The 22,221-nt window shown below is 47.3% G+C and overlaps 1 long non-coding RNA gene across 1 annotated transcript in view; it reads right to left on the bottom strand.

The window, feature by feature from the left end:
* Positions 1 to 22,221, bottom strand: part of LOC129145661 (uncharacterized) — a 202,300-nt gene that overhangs the window by 133,216 nt on the left and 46,863 nt on the right. Inside the window, exon 2 of the long non-coding RNA XR_008551573.1 lies at positions 4,470 to 4,575. This is a non-coding gene — a long non-coding RNA (uncharacterized LOC129145661). The remainder of the gene's footprint in view (positions 1 to 4,469; positions 4,576 to 22,221) is intronic.

The following is a 22,221-nucleotide window of genomic DNA, read 5'->3' as shown; positions in this document are numbered from 1 at the left end:
GCCAGGAGCCAGGCCCCTATCTGGGAGCAGGGGCTCAAGAGCCACACATTCTCCCAAATCTTACAAAAAGGCTGAAAGTTAGCAGAAAACCCAAATTTGCCTTGTTCCAGGACTTTTTGCTGGGGGAAGAGAAGGGATCCGACAGAAGAACCAGGAGGAAATGGGCAACAGAGAAGAAACAGCCAGCAATAGTAATTGACCTCAGCAGCTGGACAGGGAGTTGAGACAAACCCAACCCCAGCTCGCCCACCCATCGGGCCCAGCTCCCAAGAGGCGCCACCTGAGGCCTAGCAGAGGACAGCGGGCCCTTGCTTTACTCCCTCTGGAGAAAGGTTATCTGGAAAGGCAAAGGGAGGCAGAGGCAGGGCCAGTGCCAGGCACTTACTCCAGGGTGGATAGAAAATCACGGTGTGCGGTATAGATCCCACCGCCACAGCTCCAGCACCAAGCAGGCCCCACACCCAACAGTACGTGATTGCTGAACAAATCATTCTCAACAAATTAGTCTTTGTTTATTAAATTCCAAGTTAATTAACACCATCTAATTACATACTGAATGATTCTATCTGACAAGTAAAATCAAAATTCTGATTCACAGAGTGAGGGGGAAAGAGGCGCACAAGAGGCAAGCGCTGAGACTGCCCGTCTAACACCAGGCTTGCGTCTGGATCACGGTGCTACATATCCCTGTTCTGCAGGAGCAGTGTCCATGAGCCCGCCGGCTCCATAAGTGAGTGTCCTGCATGTGAACTATGTCCTGCCGTGCTATGACCACTGCTCAAAAGTACTCAGCACTTAGTGACCGCTTGCTCGGTGTCAAATGCGTACCTAGTTCAGAATGTGTTGAATGGTGATTGCACTTTCCTTGAGAAAACTCAGCATCTAGAACGATAATGACAGCAACAGCAGCAGAAACTAACACTGTGCATGCTTTAAGCATGTTGTACATATTAACTTAACCTTCCCAATAAACTCATGAAAACAGGACTGACTGAGACAGCTTAAGTGACTCGTTGAAGGCTATATAGCTAGTAAGTGACTGAGCTAAAACTAGAACGCAGAAAAATATGCCAGAGCATGATAGAATATGAAAAATCTCATATAAAGACACGTGGTTTATAAACTGTGTTGATCTGCTATACGCATAATACCTAGCACAGTGAAATACTAAGGGGTCTCAGTCATGCAGCCTGCAAGCCCGTGGGTCTCCCCACGCTGAACCCAGGGACACCGTGTCTGTGTGTATTGGTGGGGGAGGGCGGTACTGGGTTTAAAAAGGCATCATAATGGCTATGATAGAATAATGATCTGATTAGATTACACCAGCAGGCTCATGAAGCCAGGCCTGGCATCTCTCCCCTGGCACGGAGCAACAGAGAGAGCTCTCTCGGGTGTTCAGTCTGAGTCTTACTGGCCCGCTCTCAGGGGCACTTCCTGACAAGAGTGGGCCTCCACTTGGCTTAGATTTCTCTAAAGAAGGGCTTGATGGAGAAAGCGGTGCTGGGTGTAGATCCCTGAAGAGAGGGAGGACGTCTCGAGGGAGGCAGAGAAGGGAAGACATTCTAGGCTGCAGAACATTCAGGAGAAGCGTCCAGAGTCTCTAGAACATAAACTAGGGAGACAGTGAGAAAAGTGCTAGAGATATATTTACTGAAATAGTGAAACTTTCCAAGAAAAAAATGAGACTGGTGTGAAAAAACACAAATGAGTTAAACCACAAGTGAAGTAAGCGTGAGCATGAAGGGAAGGGAGTGGCTATGTGAAATTGGAGTCAAGGTCAAACTGGCAGCCTTTGATGGCAGATTCTCATTCTTATTCATCCATTTACTCAGAGAATATTTATCTAGCACCTGCGATGTTTTTTGGCATGGTTCCAGATGCAGTAACGCACGAAATCAGTGTTAGGACAGAAGAAAAGGCTTATGTCTTAGGATGCTTTATGATGGATTCCATGAGGGAAAGCAGAAAATAAATGTCTACAATAATATATTAGGTAATAGTAAAGAAGACAGCAGGATAGGGTGCTGGTGGGGTGGGTGCATGGGGCAGCGGGAGGGAAGGAGGGTAGTGAACAGAATGACCATCCCCCTAGATGTCCAAGTCTTAACCTCCAGAACCTGTGACAAAGGGAGCCAAAGGGCCAGCTGACTGACTGTAAAACAGGAAGATGTCATCACAAGGATCCTTAAATGCTAAAGAGAAATGAAGAGAGAAGAGCCAGTGTGAGAGGGACTTGACAGGCTGACTCTGAAGACAGAGCGAAGGCCATGGACAATGGATGTGGGTGCCAGCAAAAGCTCTCCCCTAGAGCCTCAGACAGGATCTGAGCCCCACGAATGCCTTGGCTCCACCCTAGGAACAAGCGAGGCTGACTTCTGACCCCCCAGGACTGTCAGATGAACAAAGTCCACTGCTGACTCCTGAGTGCTGGCGTAAGCCAGGGCCACACTCCATCACCAGCCCACGGCTCCCTGCTGAGAGGGCCTGGATGACAGTGGTGGTGGCCTCACTGGAGGCAGAGGAAATGAAACGTGCTTTTATTTGTTACGAAGGGCAGGTAGTCAGAGGAAAAGGTGAGTTCAGATTTGAAATTCTGAAGAGTGAAGGTGCCAATAAGGACAGCCAGGCAGAGGTGTTTAAAATGCAGCTGGATGGAAACAACAGAATCAGTGGTGAAAGTCGGCTTGTGCATGTCTTCAGTCAACTCACGAATGGCAGAGGGAGCCATGGCAAGAATGAGATTGTCCAGAGAGTGTCTGCAGTAGCTTAAGAAGTGAGGAACTGCAGGACAACCACTCTCAGGGAAGCTGGGCAAGCAGGGATGTCAGAGGAAATGCCATCTCTAGATATCTCTCACCCTCCCGCGCTTCTGACTGTACCCAGTGCTTGTATAAACAAAACAAACAAACAAACAAATAAATAAACATACCTCTATAAAATTAAAAAAAAAAAAAGAAATTGTAATTCCCTTTTGATAACAGTGCTACTTGAGATTCAGAAACCAGAGAAGCACTCTACTTCTTTCCACTGCGACAAGAGGCCGTCACTTCCCAGTTATGCCAAACAAGTCCTTCTCCAAGTCTTGCAAGCTACCTACTAACAACGAATGGATGACTTTTTTGGTCAGTGGATGTTTTGGTTATTTATCCCCCAAAGTAGGAAAATTAAAATTTTGAAAAGATCACTGAATTAGATTTCAACTTTTACCAGTCTTCTTTTCCATGGCTGTTTAGCCCTCGGAACACCAACTCTTTAAGAAAACCGGTCACAGTATAAGCCAGATCAAATAAAGACAAATGCTGACTGAGTATGGGTGCATTTCTCCTGGACCTAAAAATGATTTTTAAGTGATTCTGCAAGTGCTTTTTGAAGTTCAGTAAATATTTTGGAAATCAGTTGGTAGTCCACGTGGGGGATTTGTATTTATTAGTTCATTTCAATGGAAGTGGTCTCATTACAGTGTCAGCTGCAAAAAACCTTAGAAGTCCAGCCATGTCCTTTGCCCGCCTCCAGGAAATAAGCCCTACTTGCACAATTTGCTTTAAAAAAAAAGTCCTTGTTTAAATTGTTAGCAGTTGCTCCAGTGGAGTGCACTGCAAGAAATTCAAGCCCCTCCTCTCTCCATCACAGCAGTCCCAAGCCCCTCAGTCAGCCGTTAGACAATCAATGCACATGGTAAATACTTGAATCAGCTTAGACGATGTTCTCCTCAGTACAATGTCACAGTTTTAAAGCTAAACTTCAGAATACAGAACCTTCATGTATTATGAAAACTGAACCCAAAAGTCCCCAAAGTTCTGAGCACGCTCAGTAACAACATCAGAACAGACAAGCAGTAGAAAAAGCACAAGTTATCAATGAAGCAATTCTTAGACTGTCTGCTCTAAAAGAATTAACTTAATTAAAGGAAATTTCAAGTAATTTTGTGCTCACAGGTATGAGGTTTACTTTAAAGTCTGTGCCCTCAGGGAATGGTTGTATTTCTATTTTAACGTTAAATACTTCAAATTTTGGCAACCGTATCAAATCTGCCTTGAATTAAAGTAGTTTCAACAAAGAGAGTTCATACCAGAATTGTAATTCTTTGAAAATAATTTCAAAAATTGTGACCAAGTGGAATAGTGGAACCTGCAGTGTTGTCACTAAGTTTTAAGTTCCAGTTCATTCAGCATTGAGTGTTTACCCTGAGCCATTGGCTAAGCCCACCTTCTAGAAAAATACAATCCAAATTAGTGAGAACGGCACAAATCGAAAGAAAGAAATCATAAGATTTAAAGGCCAAGAAAGTTTTTTCCACTGCCCAATTTTTCTAAATAATAAATGCCCCTCATTAACATTTCAAAATACTGTTTAAAACTGCCTCTGCTTAGAAATGTGCCATGAATATATCTGAAATCTCCCCGACCAGTCCTCTAGGGGCAAGTAGTGGCTGTTCTTGGACAGAAAGTGTCCGAAGCACCTGCTCCTACCTTCTTTCCACCGCTTCCATCCAAACTCAGCAGCCAGATGCACAGAGTAGTCAGTGCAGAAAACGAGTCTCTGGGCGTCCAGAAGCCAGCACCCCTACTTCTGCTCCTGACAAAAGAATGAAGAAAAATGGGGAATAAAAACTGGGTGAACTTGGGGGGGGGGAAGTTTTCATTAATGTGTACCCAAAGAAAGATGCATAAAAGAAAAAAACTGACACACTGGGCTTTGTTGAAATTAAAAACTTACTCTTTTTAAAACACTATTAAGAGAGTGAAAAGGTAGGCCATGGGGGGAGGGCATGAGCAATTCATGTATTTGATAAAGGACTTATTTAGAGAATATATAAAGCACTCTCAAAATGCACTAATACATGAAACCTCTACAATAGGTAAAATACATATGTATGTGTATATATATGTGTGTATGTGTGTGTGTGTGTGTGTGTGTATATATATATATATATACTTAAAAACATACTCCCAGAGCTAAGTCATGCAAATTACAAATAAACAGATGAAAAGATGTTCAATATCATCACCACTGAGGAAATGCAAGTTAAAGCCACCATGAGCGACCACCGCACACCTGTAAGAATGAGCACATGCTGTCACCACGCCCAGTGTCTGCAAGAATGGGGGAGAACTGGACACCTCATGCACCACTGGCTGAAGGACATGAAAGATGGGAGGGCCACGCTGGAGAATGGTGTGTCCTGTCTTACATTAACATTCTCTTACCATGTGATTCCCCATTTCATTCATACATATTTTCCCAAGAGAAACGAAAGCATCTCTCCATATAATGACTTGCACATAAACGTTCATACAGTTTTATTGGCGATCACCAAAAAACCCCAAATACCAGCATGGATTTAAAAACTTCCTTTCTCCATATTTTAGAAGATTGCTCTGGACACCAAAAATGAATTACAGCCATGCATCGATTACAGCAATTGGATTAACCAGCAGATATGTTCAGAGAAAGGTGTTCCTTGGCAATTTCATCCTGTGAGACATAATAGAGTGAGATTCTACTGCACACCTCAGCTGGCCAGTATCAGGCTGTCGCTGACCAAAACATTGCAAGGGGCACACGGGTGTGCTAATATATGCATAGGTGAGCCTCGAAATAAGTACAATGAGGGAAAGAAATTAAACACAAATGAGTACATATTGTATGATTCCATTTATAAAAAAAATCTAGTAACTGCAAAGTCATCTATGGCAACAAGAAGCAGAGTAGTAGTGGCCCAGGAGAGGGGAAAGAGGGTTGGGAGGAGGGAGAAGCAGGAGGGAGGAGATTGCAAAGGAGCACAAGAAAGCTCGTGGGATGATGAAGGTGCTAAACTGAATTGTAGGGACAGTCTGATGGATATATATGTATTTATTGATCATGCATTTTACATACATGCAGTTCACCACATGTCAGCCACACCTCAATAACGCTGTAGTTAAAAAAAAAAGAAAGGAAGGAAGGAAGGAAGGAAAGCACTCAGGGTTCAGATACCACAGAGGAGGAAATACAGCAGGTTGTCTGCTTTTGGCACACACTAAAATCCCTGTCGCCCCCCCCCCCCATTATCTGCAAATTTATGAACTATCAAATACACTATGCAGTCCTCTTGGAGAGTACACATGACAAAGGCCGCCAAACAATTAGCACTCTCCTGCTTGCTCGGGAGAATAACACTCAGGTCTGATGAGCAGCAAAGCACACAGATTTGATCTGTAGCGTCTGCCTCCTCCGCGAGGCTGGGCTGCTAAAACAGGCTCTGGCATGCTCGCCGGCCAGCTGTGAACGGTCTCTCCTCCCCCGACTTCTACACCAACAGGGACTGGATGGCTCTGTCCATGCGGCAGATGGTCCAGCTCTTTCCTCCCTCCAGCGAGACTGGATTCTCACTGTGAAACACACGTTCCTTCCTTGCTGCGCATTCCTGTCCACACGTGTTCACTTGGCATTTGTCGGACCGGTCGACAAGATGTTCTAGCGGCAGAGGTGCCAAGTCCTGATGGTTTCACTTCAGGCGTCAAGGTATCCTTGGGGCGTTATTTCATCTGCCCCTGGTGCCTTCCTGGTGATGATGGTGCTGATGACAGAGTTTGGAACTTTTTTTTTTTTTAAAGTTTTTTTTTTTATAGAGACTTTTTTTTTTATTTGTTTGTTTTTGTTTATACATGCACTGGGTACAGTCAGAAGCGCGGGAGGGTGAGAGAATTCACCAGAGCCAGAGCAGGGAGCAGAGCAGGCAGAAGGACCGAAGTACACTGCTGAGGGGAGCAGCGGGCGGCAGGAGAGGTCTGCGCGCCATGTGGGACCCTCCTCCGGTGGCCGGGGAGCAGCCGGGGATCGAACCGGTGCCGCAGAGACTGTGGGCAGCTTCGCAACCCAGCGCTCAACCACTGCGCCACCGGGGAGGCCCCAGAGTTTGGAACTTTTTCCACAATTAGAGTAGAATGCAGTATTGTTATTCTCCGATAACTTTGACTTGAGTTTTTTATGAAGCTACCCTTCCTGACATCTCCATGCACAGGGAAGGCCAGCTTTGTCCCATTCTGTTTCTCCTCTAAGGAAGGTACCAATGGCTTTATTAAAAGCAAGGGGCTGTTTGCCAGTTGGAACTACACCCAAGCCCAGCAGGGCTGCCCAGCAGAGCTCGTGGCCAAGGAGTTTACTCTGTTTTGGATCTGGTTCCCACCAGAACCCACCCCACCTGAGAAGCAGCAGAAGCCAAGATGCCTGCTGTGCTTTTGGCATGAGCAGTTCACCTTGCAGCACGTGGTGCTGTCCATGGAGACTGAAGGTACACATAGGCAGGCAGCTTGTGTGAGCCTTGGTGAACACTGGCAGGATCTTACTGACAACGGCCAGAGCTGCATTCTGCCAGCTGCATCATGACTGACTCAGCACCGGCAGAGAAAATGCAGCTCGTGGTGTGTGAACCTTGGACTGAGGCCAATGTCAAGCTACCAGGAACTCTGCTACCACGATCCAGTCACTGGAGCCAAAGGTTCTAACCCCTTACGGCTCTGCCAGTAGACAATGTACTTAAATTACTGCTCGTCTTGAAACTAAACTGATTTTTTCATTACACATTTGCCAGAGTTACAGTTCCAAGCATCTTGTTTTTAAAATATGTGGTACACATGCTACCAAAGCTCCCATCACCGTGATTTACTCTCTAAGGTACAAGATTAAAACATTGCTCATGATTCCATTTGTTAAGGACCCAGGGATTTTTCCTGGTTGACAGGGAAGGGGACAGCAGCACTCGGGAGTGCGTGTCGAGCAGCTCGAAGCACAGGCCGCCAGGTCACCATCTTTCTGCGCCCAGTTCCTGCACAAGGAGACACCTGTGCAGGTAGCCAGCACTCAAGGCAGGTCCAGTCCAAGTCTACTCTCACACGGGAAGTGGAGGCTAGTTAGGTGGGACGTGGGACTCAGGTGTCCCTGATGGTTGGTTAGAAATATTTGTAACATTATCACAGCTATAACTGGGAGTAAGCTGGCATCACTGTTCATCCCTGAGTGCTGGACTGTAAGCAGTCACTTTAGAGAATGCATCGGCAGGGAGAGATTATGAGGGGTGAACAGGGCAGGAACCCTCCCCTGAAAACAGGGGCCGGCCCTTGATGAGGCCAGAAGTCAATTCCCTGTTGTTCTAGTCTGCCAGCTGCAGTAACAAAATGCCCCATACTGCATGGTTCATAAGCAACAGAAACTTCTTTCACATTCTGGAGGCAGAAAAGCCCAGGATCAAGGGAATAGCCAGCCTGGTTTGTGGTGAGCTGTCTGACCGGCCTCACTTGGTGAAAGGGTCTGCAGCTCCCTAGGGTCTCCTTTACCAAGGGTATCAACTCCATTTATGTGGGACAGACCCGCTTGACCTGAAGACCTCCTAACACCCATACAGCAGGCCTTAGGATTTCCACACTTAAATGTTGAGGATCGCAAACATTTAGACTATCCCTGTTCAATCTGTTGTTTCTGCCATCTCTGCAGACCTGCAGAGCTTCTGGTGTGCCTCCTAAGCTCATCCCCTGGGGTGTCAATAACAACAGCCCTGCACTGAACACCTACTATGTGCCAAGACTGCATTAGCATTCACCGCAAATCCATGCAGGCACAATCTTCACAGTAGTCCTCCAGGACAAGAGTTGTTATGCCAGTTTTACATCAAGGAGCCTGATATCCAGAGAGCAAGTAAAGACCTGCCATACAGTACTAGGTAGCAGAGCAGAGTTTCCAAGACAGAACTGCCTGCCTCCAAAGATAGCATTTACTCTACTGTGTTATGGCCCTTCCTGCGAGGAAAATGAAGAAGGCTGTCAAGCTTTCCCTAAGCCTTCCCATTCCTGCCACCTCTTGCTTTACTGAAATAGCAGCCCTCCCCGCCATTCATGCGGAATCCTACCTTTTTTACTGTGGTTTCACTTGCCTGAGTAGTAATAATAATAACAAAATAATAATCAAGATGTGCTTTTGTTCTAGAATTGAGGATAACATAAAATAGAAGCACCCAGATAGAGAGGCGGGTCCCCACTTTGGAAAGGTTCACATTCTGCCCCTTGGATTTTCCAAAAATGCCTCCATGAGTCCCAGTTTTTGAAAACAGACCCAGCAAGAGGCCTAATGCTTTCATGACAAAGTGCACTCCGATTCAGTGTCAGCACAGGCTTCACAGCAGCCCTTCCAGAGCAACGGCCCCTGGACAGTGAAAACACTGCTCATGTCCCTCCTAGGACTGTGGCGTGCAGGCGGTCTTTATCACAGCAGTCCTGCTTTGACTCTGCAGGGGTGTGATTTTTGGTTTGATGTGTCATTTGGTAGATCTGGCAGGTTGTTCTGGAAATGCTAAAAACTTTTCTGTATAAATGATCAGTCATGTTTCTTTCATTGACACCGTTTCACTTATGAAATGTGTCCTAGGAACGTACTTTCTGACAGCAGGGCAACCTGCAACTGGAAAAGGATGACAGGCAGATAGGGATAAAGGGGAACTTGGGGCAGAAAGAGATGAACAGAAGTTGAGACAGCTACAGAAGTCAGCAGAGACTCTGAAAACTGGGTTTGTAGCTGTTTTCTCCGTTGTCTTCACACTAACTGATAGTTAATGTAGAAATGTAATTTTGGCTACAGTCAAGTGTTATTTTTTCAAAGTTGGGCAATTTATTCCCTCCTGTTAAAGGAAAACAATGGTTGTGGAGCCTCTGTTTTGTTTTGGTTTTTTTTCAAATTAAATATAAATGCCATATACTTTAAAAAAGTAATAGCAAAAATAAATCTATTCATTAGATACAGTCTATTCTATGGATAGAATCAAATTAAGTTATCAAGGTTATTTAACATGATAGATGATGTTATTTTACTGAAACCAAAGTGTTGATATTGTAAATGGTAGATAATAAGCCCTCAGGTCTGGCTCTCTATTTTAACTGTTCCTGTATGTTGAGCTTGGTAATATTAATGCAGAAAAATGCCCTTTTAACTAAGCATACTGAATATAAATGAATTAATAATGTCAAGTTTTTTTGCTACTTCAGGATAATCAGACTTTACATTTAATCAAAGCACAACAATGTACTTTTACATCAATGTAAATAAGGTGCACTCAGTGACTACAAAAAAACGGCTAGCTTAATTGAAGATAAGATACTATGATGGTACATAGTTTAGTTTGATAATAGAGATGAAAAATGCTGGTGGTTTAAATTCCTTTAGGTTTTTTCCATCGCTCTGGAGCCGTGACACACAGTTCCCACAACCCCTGTAACTGCTAAGTGGTAAGAGGAGATGAGTGAACAAGAGCGTTGTCTGTCCCAATATTTCGGTTTGGGCCTCCACACACGAAAGCACCTCTAAATTCCTTGGAATGTCTTTCGTTCTGATGAGGCGACTCCTGATGAACCCCAAGTCAGCTTCAAGAAGGGGCTGGTCACCAGAAAGACCATGCCATGATTTGAAATTTGGCACTTTGGACCCTGACCCCAGCCTCCTGGAAAGGGGAAGGGATTAGAGATTCTATTCATGATTGATGGTGCCTGCATGACAAAGCCTCCTTAAACATCCGAAAAGAATGGGGACCAGAGAGCTTCTAGGTTGGTGAATACCCATGTTCCAAGGGGATGGTGCATCCTCAATTCCATTGGGACAGAAGCTTCTGAGCTTGGACCCCTTCTGGACCTTGGCAGTTGTGTCTACTTCTGGCTGCTCAGCTGCACCCTTTATTTAATAAACTAGTAAACTAAGTAAAGCTCTTCCCAAGGGCTAGGAGTTATTCTAGCAAGTTATTGAACCCAAGGAGGGGGTCATGGGAAGCCCAATTTACAGCCACTTCATCAGAAATACCAGGGACAATCAGGACTTATTTGGCACATGGTGGGGGTTCTTGTGGGCCTGAGCCCTTGCCTGTGAGTCCTGGTGCTAACATCAGGTAAACAATGTCAGAGCTAAACTGCATAGTGGGGTGCCAGCTGAAATCGCAGAATTGCTCGAAGTAGAGAAGAAGCACACCTCTGGCATGGAAGCATACTTCTCCCATGCGCTACCTCCAGCATGGAAGTGTGGTGAGTCCATGGTGCAGGGGCTTTTCAGCTGCCTGCTTCACTTATGTGCACAGTGGTGACTTGGTCCCACAAAATTTTCATCCATAGAGCACATGAAGACAGTTTTCATTTCTAGTGTGTCCTCCAGCAAGCCGAGGAATCAGTTGCCTGTTCTCTCTAGGGGAAGAACCTGAGGTTGGGAGATTGAACAACCTGCCTGAGCCGTGTGATAAACCCAGGGCTGGGCCCAGTGTGGCTGCGGCGCTGCCACAGTCTGTCCATGATGATCTGCATTTCTGGGCAAAGCTCCTGTGGCACAGTCACTTCCTCAGGCTGGGGAATCTGTCCAATCCTGTACAGCCACACAATCGTATGCACATCTCTAGTGACTTAAAAGAATGAATGTGATTTCTTTAATTTCTAGGTATCACCAGGGCACCGACCAGTTACAGTGAGGAAGATAGTAAACAAGCAACAAGTTTTAGCAAATTTTAAATAGAGAAATGGCTTATCCTTGTGGTTCAGAACATAGATTCTGGGTCCACACCATTTCCTCTGGACTCAGTTCCAAACTGACAGCTTGTATAATTGTCCTCAAATTTGTCAACATGTGGGCCCATTTCCTCACTTGTGGAATGTTGATAATCATAGTACCTAAGCTTCAGGGTATGTTATCAGTGCTTTAAATAGTGCCCAGCATAGAGTGACAAAACAATGTTTACTATCATTATTATTAAGAATAATTGTACAATCAGTATCTGCATCAATATTAGTATCAGCAGAAGGGAGTAATTTTCCCCAAGTGGGAATTGATCAGTGAGAGGGTACTAAAGAAGAAGAAAACACAGCTGTGAATCACAAGACCCTAAATCAAATAAGACTTCATATCTGCCCACCATATTCCTCCCAGCACTTTTCACAAAGAGCCAAGAGCTGGAAACAGCCTAACTGGCCACCAACACACAACGGATAAAAAAGATGCAGTGTACATACACAATGGAATACTACACAGCTATAAAAAAGAAAGAAAAGAAATCCTGCCATTTACAACAGAGCATCCAAAGGCTTTACCTCACAGCCCATCCCTGACTGTTTTCTAGAAGGGAGCACCTCCACTGCAGGCAGGAAAGAGCATGGAGAACTAACAGAATGCTATGAACTCAGCTCATAAAGCTTGGAGAGTGAGGAAGGGGCAGACGAGATTTTCATCTGTTCACAGGGACTGGGATCTTCCCCACTTTAGTCCCAGTGTCAAAAAGCTACATTTTTTTCAAGACATAAAATTTGACAACTTTTGACAAGGCACACATAAAAAAAGACCTCAAATCATGTAACATGCCTACAGTTGCAATTTTTACTTGTAATGGTTGATGTATATATAGGAATTGTATGTTTTGGGAAAAAAACTTTCAATTGAAATAATACTGCGTTATGACTTTTCGTAAGGTTCGCATCACCATCAATCACAGTAAGCCTAGTTAGCAGTAAGTCTAAGGTAGCAGTAAGTCTACTGCTAACCGTCCAATTCTGTGCATCCCCTACAATTGAACCTTTCCATCTGATTTACCCTAAGAGTCATTTTAAAAGTTCAAAACTCTAATGTGTGACTCAAGCTTTTCCTGGAAGTTTTTTTTTTTTTATTTGTTTGTTTGTTTGTTTTGTTTATACATGCACTGGGTACAGTCAGAAGCGCGGGAGGGTGAGAGAATTCACCAGAGCCAGAGTGGGGAGCAGAACAGGCAGAAGGACCGAAGTACACTGCTGAGGGGAGCAGCGGTCTGCACGCCATGTGGGACCCTCCTCCGGTGGCCGGGGAGCAGCTGGGGATCGAACTGGGGATCGAACCGGCGCTGCAGAGGCTGCGGGCAGCTTCGTAACCCTGCGCTCAACCGCTGCGCCACGGGGGAGGCCCTTTCCTGGAAGTTTTTTGATGTGATAAACCCATTCCTTCCCCAGGTCCCTAAGTAACACCTTTAGCAGACTTTGGCCAACCATTCACCCTCTGTCACTGAATGTGGACTGATTTACTAAGGCCCACCCCCTCACAGAAGGGGAATGGAGCACGAAACTGGGATCCACAAATGATTTGCAGTGTAGCATAAATAAGCCCCATGACTTGACTGAGTGAGCAAGGGTTTGCTGCAAATGCTATCATTACCCAAGTTTGAGATCATCCAAACACAACTAGGCTCCAGGTATGACGGGAATAAAAACAGAGAGAAGTGAAAATCATGCATTTTAGACTTGACTCCAAATTCATTTAAATAGGAAATGTTTGGGCAGCTTTAATAGGTTAAAATTAAATGTCCTTATTCAGGGGTTGAATGATTCTCTACTACACGAGCTCCAAGAGGACAGACTGTACGACATGGGCTGGCTGCCCCCGTGCCGGACTCTCTCGGGAGCTGACAGCCCTGCCGGTGCACATGCTCACCTTCCCACCAAGCACTGCTGAGGCTTCGCTCCAACTGATTTATGTCCCCGGCCTTGGGCTTTTTTACATCAAACCTATTTGTGCTGTGAGGTCAACGTGTGGCAGAGGTCAGGCAGGCTGTGGCAGTGAGCAGGGGGAAGGTGAGGCAGACCCTCCCTGGAGCCCAGCAGGAAGAAAGCCTGCAGTTGCTTGCATCTGTGGCCTTCCAGCAGGGTCTGCATTTGCATTTTAAATTACATTTTGGTGTGCTCATTTTCATCTTTCTTTCGGCTTTTAAAGCTGGAACAGAGACTCCTGACAAAAACACTGCCTGAGACTGGCATTTATTAGGAGGGAAAAAAGCCACATCCACATGATATTTTTTTTTTTCTAAAATACTCCTTTGAGATTAGTTATTTCAGAAAGTCATGTTGACGGGCAGATGGAGAGAAAGATGCAAGATGGTTTCAGAGATTCTACGAATCTCAAAGTCTGGATTTCCATTTCAACATTTCGAGTCCTTCCTAGTAGGTTTCTCCAGCCCACTGTATTAAAATGTGATATAAACCATACAGTCATATACATTAAGTTTGTTCTCCTGATACATGCTGACAATGACACAGTTTATCCCACCAGTGAGTTTACTGAAATCAAATCAACTTCTTGTCTCTTAAATCCCCGTAGACATGATCTTTCTATGAATTTGTTAAGCTTCCTCTGTTCTCTCCCCCTTGGTTCGCTTAACTGCTATCAATTAGCAGCAGCCTTCTCCCCAGGAGACTGCTGGGTGCTAAATGTAAAGCAAAACAAAAATTCACATGAACTGGATTATGAGCTCGTTCTCACTTCTTTCAAAGGGGTCACTGCCTCCTCATTAAATGATTAACACACTTGAGATTCTCATGAACTCTTTGGTCAATGACTGTATGGATGAATAAACAAAAAAGGAATACTTTGATGTTTGTTCCTTTTAGTACTAAAGGACAGATGCTAAAAAAATGAAGACTGAGTCAGGTGCCATGGGGGACAGAAACTAGGGCCAGTTTCCTAAAGTGGATATTAACAAGACAAGCGCCACTGTGATCGACTGGAGCGGACTTAAAGGCACTGATATGGAGGGAGACATCTAATTCGCTACAATTCCAGAGAATTCTAATTTTCTACACCTTATTTGTCTCACAGTTTATGTCCAAGAACATCCTCGTCTGCATTTTTCTAGCACTCAGATTTCTTGAGATGAAATAACAAGGAATCCTTTAGGTTTGGAGTATTCTGACGTGGATCCGTAAAAAAAACACGGGGTGCAAAAGGCACTGAGCACGTGAGTGCAAAATAAACAGACAGGAAAGCCGAATCAAAAGCTCACATTCTAGCGAGCAAGAGTTAGAATTAAAACAACAGAACGTTTTGGATAGTTATTAACTGGTGTGAAAAACAAAATGCAGCCACGTGGGCGAGGTGAGGCTCGCGGGAGTGTTCTGAAGCGGTGAGGAGATGGAGACACCTGAGCTCCGTGTTAAAGGGGAGACAACGGGATGTGTGGTGTGGACTCTGCAGAGGGAGCAGCAGCCAGGCCAAGGGGCTGGCGCTGCCGTGGGGCAGTAAAGGAGAGAACTGCGGCTGATGAGCAGAGCACGGGGCAGGAGGTAGGTTGCTAATCTTTGGAAGTTACTGGGCTATTTTGGGGAAATATCACCCCAAGACAGTCGCTTAAAACTGAAGGTTTATTCTGCTCACAGTTTAGAGATCAAGGGTTGGGAACGTTCTTCCAGGCAGGACAGCCTTGGTCCATGTGAACAGACCTGGGGCGGCAGGTGGAGAGCCTGAGGTGGTCATGTCCTCCTTCGGGTCGGTGCCGCGGCTCCTTCCCGCCTCCTCCACGTCAGCTCCCTTCCAGCCCTTCCACAGGGGTGTTCTGCCCACAGGGGCACTTGGCAGCTCAGAGGAGACTGACTTGCCAGAAGCTAGTCTGACTTGAGCTTCACATCTTCCCGGGACGCCCCGGGCGTGAATCTACTCTGGTGGTTCCCGAAGCAAGGGCTAGGCCAGCCCGGCCTCGCCGGGAGGAGAACCTGACACTCCTCCCTAAGTGGCCGAGGATCGAGGGCCTTTTGGGATCTGCCAGGAAGCCATGCTAGGTGTTGGGGTGTACTTTTATACTGATGATAACGGGGAAGCCATTGGGGGCTTTAAGACATGGGAACAGCGTGATTTTATTCTTGATTTTAAAACATCATGTCGGCCCATAGAGAGAATTCTTTGAAGACAAGAGAAAGGGCAAGAAGGTCGGAGGCTATTGCAGTGGTCTGGGCAGCCTCCTGCGAAACCATACAATGGAGCAAGGATACATCTGCTTTCTCATCCCCAATCTTCTGTCAAACAACATCTAGAGGAAATCAGGAAGGAGAGGGAGGCGGCGGGCGGAAGTGACAAAAGGGAGAAAGGCCGTCCTGAAACTCTTCACTAGAACTAGTTCTGACAGCCAGTCCAGCAAACACTCTCGCCATTGCGCCGTGTAGCTGTCAGTCACTGTCTCACAAGGCAAGTCTTACATTATTGAGCAATTCTTCTTTTAAACCTACTGAAAGAATGTTTCCCTCTGGGTAAAAGAGAAATGGTGAAGATGAACCAAGCCTAAGTTTTGTTCTTGGGAATTACAGAATTTTAACAGGGGGACGCCTGAAACGCTTTCTGTGAAACATGACTTACTGCACAAGAAGTTGGAAGGCGAACCAAGGATCAAAGTGAAAATGTGACCCGGCGGAAATTCCAGGTCCCCTCGTGGTTTCTGCCTTTGACGTCAAAGGGTCTTACGAACGCTTCCTCCATCCCATGCCTCGACTTCCTCCTCATCAAAGCATTGTTCCTTTCAATGACTATGATGTCATGGACATAAAATGAAGGAAATGTTGGGGGTTAGGGGTGGGGGGAGAACTTCCAACATTTCCCCCCAAAATGGTTTGTTATTATTGCTGTTTCTTCTGGAAACAATATTAATTTGAAATTTACATTTCAGTCCAAAATATCTGTTACTAAATAAAAAAGATACCCAAGCTAACCACCACATTGTGCCTTTCTGAGAGTAGAATCCTTTGCTTCCCACACCCCTGGAAGCCACATTAATCAGCACGCAGTACCTAAGAGAAACTTGCCAGGTCGGCGCTCACATAGGAAAGCCCGCGGCACGCTGAGAAAACCAGCACCTTTTGAGAATCTTAGTCATCAAGACTCTCTGGGACCTTCCTTACAACAACGGAACTATTAGTCAAATTTTGATAACCACTGATAATTACTTTCATCTCCCATGCACTTGCCTTATATTGAATTGTTTGCCACTGTTAGCACCTTCTATTTGGCGAGAGCCAGGGGCAATGTGACATGTGGGCACGCGGGCACGCAGGCACAGCTGGAGCTGCTTTCACTCTTGGCAGTGACCCTCTGCCCACACGTGAGTACTGATCGGGCTGTTGCCAACCTGGGGTGAGGAGGGACATAAGCGCAAAGGAGTGAAGCTGAATCCTCACTTAGTGATTTGGCCTCAATTTTAAATTCCTCAACAGAAACAAGCCAGAAAACATCAAAACTGCCTGGATTTTTTTAACTGATCATCTTCTGTTGGCTCTGAAAGTTGTGCTGTGTGCAGCTGAGGATGGAAGCAGCTCTAACTATAGAAAAGACAGTCTACTTCGTCCCCTACTTGTTTTGGGAAACTGATTTTACTGATATGGAAATTCTTAGAGGCAGGCCGAAAGAACGCTGCTAAATATCTAAATAAGGCTTCTGATTAGTCAAAGCTTTAATTAATGTTTCTGAGAAACAGCAGCCAAAAGACCTCTGACTTTCAGTGCATCCAAAATTCAGACATTCTACTAACGTCATGGTACTTAAAATTCAAATTAAATAGCCAACGTCCCAAAATATAAAATTCCAAATGGTTTTTCTTTCCTCTCAAAAAACCATTTTCTGGGCCTCCCCGGTGGCGCAGCGGTTGAGCACTGGGTTGCGAAGCTGCCCGCAGCCTCTGCAGCAACAGTTTGATCCCCGGCTGCTCCCCGGCCATCAGAGGAGGGTCCCAGCAGCGTACTTCCGTTCTTCTGCCTGCTCTGCTCCCCGCTCTGGCTCTGGTGAATTCTCTCACCCTTCCACGCTTCTGACTGTACCCAGTGCTTGTATAAATAAATAAATAAATAAATAAATAAATAAATAAATAAATAAATAAATAGCATTTTCTTCTTTGGCTGGCACTCATTCTGTGGAGGACACAAGTATTCTCACCTCCCTCCATGTCTAAAGTTTCACTTCTCCCGGCTGTGAGTGGACCCTCAGAAGCCCCCTGCACAGGATGCCCCCCTTCGCAGGCCCATGCCCCCTCTCTCACACACACCACACTTCACACCCGGCCACTGTGCACACCACAGTTGGTGATTTGGTTGTGATGTGACGCTACATGTCCACCCAGTGATCCCTGCTGACCTCCAGACACAGCTCAGACACCTTGATCAGGCTCTCCCAGTCAGGAAAACCGCTTGGGTATGTGGGGTCCTGGGAAGTTTGGTTTTTGATTTTCTGTTTTTGCAGAGCCCCTGGCTATTACTAGGAAGCCCTAAGCCCGCACAAGGTATACTGACTTATCCATGGAGATTTAAAGTCCAAGGAGCAGCGGTGAGTGAAGGCATCTGCTTACTGTCTCCTCGGGCAGGGGCAGGCTCCCTCTCTTCCTGTTTGGGCCTGGGAAGCACCCTGTCTTACCTTCGGATGGTGACAACTCCTCGGCTTGTGCTAATGGGAGTAATTCGCCATTTCTCATTTTTACTCTTGATGTCCAAAAACTGTTGTCATTTCCTAACCTAATTTGACTTCAAAAATAATCATGTTTTTCTTATTTTTCCTGCTGCGAGATAAAGGTGGCACTACTTTTATGACTCACCATGCCTAGGCTTTTGAAGTCTGTGTTTGCACACCACAGGCCTCCTTGGCCCGCAGCTCCCGGCTGCTAGCCCTGTAACACCGGCCACGCCACCCACAGAGCTCGCGGTGTGCCCATGGGCGTGACTTCTGACAACTCTCGGTGGTCGTGCCTGGGCTTCATCTGGATGCCTCGACAGACGGGTTCCTCAGCTAATACCTAGTGACAATTTATTTCTGGGCACATTAAATGTGCTGTTCAGAGTCTGTCACACAAATGGAGAATAACACATCCTCGTCATCTCTGCAGTTAACTCTGAGAACATGTCGTCTTCTCTGCTGACCACACTTCTCCCTCCCAGGGGTGCAGGAGAGAGGTCTGAGAGCAAAGTGCGAAGGTGGTCCCACTATAGAGGGAATGTCCACCCCTTGTCCAGCCCTGCTCAGAGTGGCCTGACAGAGCAGGCATCACCTCGTCCCTGGAGGGCAGCGAGGACGTGATTCAGAAGGGGCGAGAGCCTTCACTAGCACACGTTCTGAAGCCATCTAATTTCATCTCTGAAGCGGGCACAGTCTGACTGTGGGCACTTGATCTCCCCACAAGGACACTGCAGTCCAGTCACAGGACAAGCAGGCAGTGGCTGGCGTCGCCTCCTTGTGGTGGCGTGTGGTGCGGTTGCAGCACTGCGCTCTGGGTCAGGCTGACGGGAACTGACCGCAGAGAGCGCTTGAGAGTGTAATCTTCAGGATCGCAGGCGGCCTGGGAGGGATGGGGTCTGCGACTCAGAGGGCTGTTTCCCCTTAGTTCCTCGCACCCGCCTGGGTGACGCGAGGGAGGAATGTTGTATGTGTAGATGCATCTGTCGTACAACTGCTGACTGGAGTGCATAAAGGGAGCAGACAGGGAGGGCACGCAGATGGCGTGCTTCGCGACCTAAACCTCCCGAGGTGCGATGCACACTCCCAGGGAGCGTGTAAATACTTGGCGCCATGGTGGGAGTCTCAGAGGTGTGAGATCCATTTAGAGGGCTTCAGCTTTAGTGGTGACAGCTTCTCATTTAGGGCTAGCAGCATTAATTCTTTCTTTCTTGATTTTACTCTTGTTAGTCCAGAAATTGCCACCATTTCCTGATCTAACTTGAGCTCAGAGAGTGTTACTTTCTCTGACTTTCCCTCTTTGATAAACAGGGTGACAGAATCAACAGAAGCACCATGACCAGGTGACCAGACCTGTGTATCCTATGACCACTGCAGACGTTTCAGACCCACGTCTGTGTGCTTCACACATTTCACAATTTACCACCAGCCACCAGTGGCATTATTTTCCTTTACCCCAAACTTACTATGAAAACTATCCAGTTTTTAAATGCACGTGTATTTGTTAGGAACACTTACTTATCCACTGAATAAATACATTCTCGTTGAGGGCCTGCTAAGGTGAAATATAGTTGGTCTCCTTGTCCCTGTCCAAAGCGTGAGTCTCCCAGCCAGGGCAAGGAAGCTGGGGAGAAGGCAGCTATCAAAGGGCTCGCCTCTGGGGTGGGCCACTGCTTGGGGCAGAGCACGTGCAGCTGCCAACAGATTTGGGCTCTGTTAGCAAGGAAGGAAGGGGTCATGAAGGACAGGCAACCAGGGTGCGGCAACATCCTAATAAGGGAAGACAGGCCTGCAAGACCCACCAGTCCACTGCACAGGAGGCTGGGAAGGCGCGGACCCCTCCTCTGGACGCTGCCCAGTCAGCAGGTCTCTGTGCTCACCGACCTGGCCCTACTCTGCTGCCGGCAACACAGCTCGCAGTTCCCAACTCTGCTTCAGGCACAGTCCCGCACTCTCCCAGAGGTGCTCTGACAGCCTCCTGAGTCCTCCAGCAGCAGCAGAGAGAGGGTAGCTGCTTGTTTCTGAAGTGTTACTAGAATGCAGACCCACTCCTTCATGCACACACGGAGCTGCCCATTTGGGACAGACACCATGGGATTCCCACAGCCAGATATATTTACTCTCTGACCCTATGGAAGGAAGGGCTGAGGGCTGGTCACCCCATCTACGTGTCTGCACGTTTCTCAGAGGCATGTATCTTGTATCCACCTGAGCGCAAACCTGGAGAGAGCAGGAACTCGGCAAGCGCATCTGACTGGAGGAGTGAAAAGGGAAGGGTTGTGAGCTGAGACCCACTGGCACAGCCGGGATGCCCAGTGGGTGCTTCCTCAAATTTTGTGAAAATAATGTGGGAATTAACTACGTAATGGACTAATTAAGGCCAAAATGCCCTACTCCTTAGAGTGTGGGCTCTGGATCCACACTTCCGGCTTCCCGTCCTAAGCTGTAAACCCTCACCCTCTCTGCACCTCCATGTAAAATAGGAATAACAAGATTTAATGAGCTGCAAGTGCTCAGAACAGTTCCTGGCACAGAGAAAACACTCAAAAACAGCAGCGCTCAGTATGCTGTGAGGGGGAGTGCACTCCAGTAAAAGGCATTATTTTATTTGCCTTCCCTTGTGACATACCTCTGAAACCCATTCCATAAAAAGACAGCAATGGGATAGAGAGCAATCCCTACTCTTCCTGGTGGTGCTAAACCAAGGCTGAGCAGAAAGGTGGATCTGAGGCCAATGGTGAAGGACCTCCAGGGGAGAAATTGCCATTGGCGGGGTCAGAGAATGAACCAGCATGCACTGAGTGGCCACCAAGAAGTCGCCACCAGGTCAGCATGACAGGCCTGAACTCTGCTCCCCTGAGAAGCCGCAGCATGAGGGGTAGAGGGGCGGCCAGAGGTGTTCTCCTTGCACCTCCCACTAAAGAAGTGGTGGTGAGTCAGCTCATCCTCCCTAATGCCACCACGGGGCTTCCTGCAGGCGGAGGCTCAGGGCCCAGCTCGCTCCTCCACCGTGCAGCAAGCAGCTGCCGTGTCTCTTCTGGCTGCGGGGCAGAGGGAGTCAAGGGCAGGTGTTGTGAAGGCTGCCCCTTTGGCACCTGCTCTGCACTGTCTAAAGGTTGGTCCCTGGCAGGCCCCACCGCCCCTCTTGCTGCATCACCTCTCACGGTGGCAGCGGGAATCAGTGGGAATGGACACGCACCCCACGCTCCAGGTAGAAACTCGGAGGCCAGGCTGGCGAGCAGGCACACTGCAGCTTGGCCCTCAGGACTCAGAGGCGCTCTTTCTGTGCAGCAGCACTGCCCACCCCTCATACCAACCCTCCTGTTAGGCGAGAAGCAGTTCTTAATCCTGAAAGACTGGCTAGGGCAGTGGGAGGGGCCGTGTTAATCCACAGGCACCTTCTGGCCAGGGCCAAGCTGGTGTGAGGAGTAGCAGGAGCGTGTGCAGACCCCCCTCCAGTATTAGAGTCCCACCTCCCCCAGATGGCTCCGGGCAGCGGCAGGATCGATCCGCATCCCGCTCCCCTGGTAAGCCAGGGCTGATTGGAGCCCATTAGGGAAGGGCGAGTGTTACAGTCGGCGCCATTTCTCCAGGGTCATGGCGTAATTGTGTGGCGAGAGGAACGGGCCCTGGAGACGGCGTGACAGTCACTTCTCATTACCTCCCACTTGGCTCATTACAGCTGCAGACAGCACTGCCCATGTGAGGCTTGCTCCACACACGGATGCCGCGCCCTCAGACCTCAGAGGCTTCTGCAGACAGAAGGCCCTCTGACCCAGGCGCATGCCGGGGAGGGCAGGGGCAAAGGGAGTAGACTAGCGGCCATAGGCACAGGGCAGCCAGGCCCGGTGCTCGATGCCCAGGGAGACGACGCCCCCCATGAACACGGAAGGCAGCGCACAGATGACAGACCCTCAGGTACTCGTGAGTCAAGCCAACGGGTACAGGCAGATGTGTGTTCAGGTGTGCTGTGCAGGGGCTACTGTAGGGTCCTTTCCTGAATGGCACTCA

The sequence above is a fragment of the Talpa occidentalis genome, unplaced genomic scaffold, assembly GCF_014898055.3.
Source record: "Talpa occidentalis isolate TD23 unplaced genomic scaffold, MPIMG_talOcc4v2.1 talOcc4.13, whole genome shotgun sequence".
Lineage (NCBI taxonomy): Eukaryota > Metazoa > Chordata > Mammalia > Eulipotyphla > Talpidae > Talpa > Talpa occidentalis.
Note: the sequence above shows the minus strand (reverse complement) of the source record. Positions and strands in the feature narration are given on the sequence as shown.